At 42.2% G+C, this 1,500-nt stretch overlaps 1 protein-coding gene across 1 annotated transcript in view; it reads right to left on the bottom strand.

The window, feature by feature from the left end:
- The window catches only part of LOC112073780 (anthrax toxin receptor 2), a 60,155-nt gene that overhangs the window by 23,509 nt on the left and 35,146 nt on the right, over window positions 1-1,500 (bottom strand). The window lies entirely within an intron of this gene.

Here is a 1,500-nt window from a genome sequence, read left to right as displayed (position 1 = left end):
AACGTTAAAGCTTGGTTGCAAAATGAGGCTTCCAACAGAGCAAATGACCCAAGCAGTACTTCCAAAGTTGTTGTTCAAAATGGCTTTTAAGGACAGCGGTAAATTGGAGAAGCTGACGATCAGCAAAGCCTTGTATTCCCCTTCTTGTAACTGCTTATAGAGACTACTAATACATCTCCCGGCTTTTATTTTATTGAAAAAAATAGGAACAATTATTCATGTAAAGTCAGGTTTCAATATTAGTTTTACTATAGATTCATTGAAACATTGTGCACTTACCCGATCGTCGTACCCTGACCTCAATCCTATAGAAAATGTGTGTGGGCAGAACTGAACAAAATAGCGTGTGCGAGCAAGGAGGCCTACAAACTTGACTCAGTTACACCAGCTCTGTCAGGAGGAATGGGCCAAAATTCTCCCAATTTATTGTGGGAAGCTTGTTTCTATTTTTGTTTCATCAGACCAGAGGACATTTCTCCAAACAGTACAATCTTTGTCCCCATGTGCAGTTGCAAACCGTAGTTTATGGCGGTTTTGGAGCAGTGGCTTACTGAGTAGCCTTTCAGGTTATGTCGATATAGGACTCGTTTTACTGTGGATATAGATACTTTTGTACCTGTTTCCTCCAGCATCTTCACAAGGTCCTTCGCTGTTGTTCTGGGATTGATTTGCACTTTTCGCACCAAAGTACGTTCATCTCTAGGAGACAGAACGCGTCTCCTTCCTGAGCGGTATGACGGCCATGGTGTTTATACTTGCGTACTATGGTTTGTACAGATGAACTTGGTACCTTCAGGCGTTTGGAAATTGCTCCCAAGGATGAACCAGACTTGTGGAGGTCTACAGTTTTTTTTCTGAGGTCTTGGCTGATTTCTTTTGATTTTCCTATGATGTCAAGCAAAGAGGCAATGAGTTTGAAGGTAGGCATTGAAATACATCCACAGGTACACCTCCAATTGACTCAAATCGGGTCAATTAGCCTATCAGAAGCTTCTAAAACCATGATATCATTTTCTGGAATTTTCAAAGCTGTTTAAAGGCATAGTCAACTTAGTGTATGTAAACTTCAGACCCACTGGAATTATGATACAGTGAATTATAAGTGAAATAATCTGTCTGTAAACAATTGTTGGAAAAATTACTGCACAAAGTAGATGTCCTAACAGACATGCCTAAACTATAGTTTGTTAACAAGAAATTCGTTGCTCCTGTACAGCAGGAGCAACGAGGCCTGCTAGTACAGCAGGAGCAACGAGGCCTGCTAGTACAGCAGGAGCAACGAGGCCTGCTAGTACAGCAGGAGCAATGAGGCCTGCTAGTACAGCAGCATCCAACATTACATATCACCGGAGAGAATGTTTCATTTTGACTCTAAACAATCTTTCAGCTGATAAATGCTTTGCAGCACTGAGGAGACATGGCCATGTTGGAGGAAACAGACACAGCACTGAGGAGACACGGCCATGTTGGAGGAAACAGACACAGCACTGAGGAGACACG

The sequence above is a fragment of the Salvelinus sp. IW2-2015 genome, unplaced genomic scaffold, assembly GCF_002910315.2.
Source record: "Salvelinus sp. IW2-2015 unplaced genomic scaffold, ASM291031v2 Un_scaffold2364, whole genome shotgun sequence".
Taxonomy (NCBI): domain Eukaryota; kingdom Metazoa; phylum Chordata; class Actinopteri; order Salmoniformes; family Salmonidae; genus Salvelinus; species Salvelinus sp. IW2-2015.
Note: the sequence above shows the minus strand (reverse complement) of the source record. Positions and strands in the feature narration are given on the sequence as shown.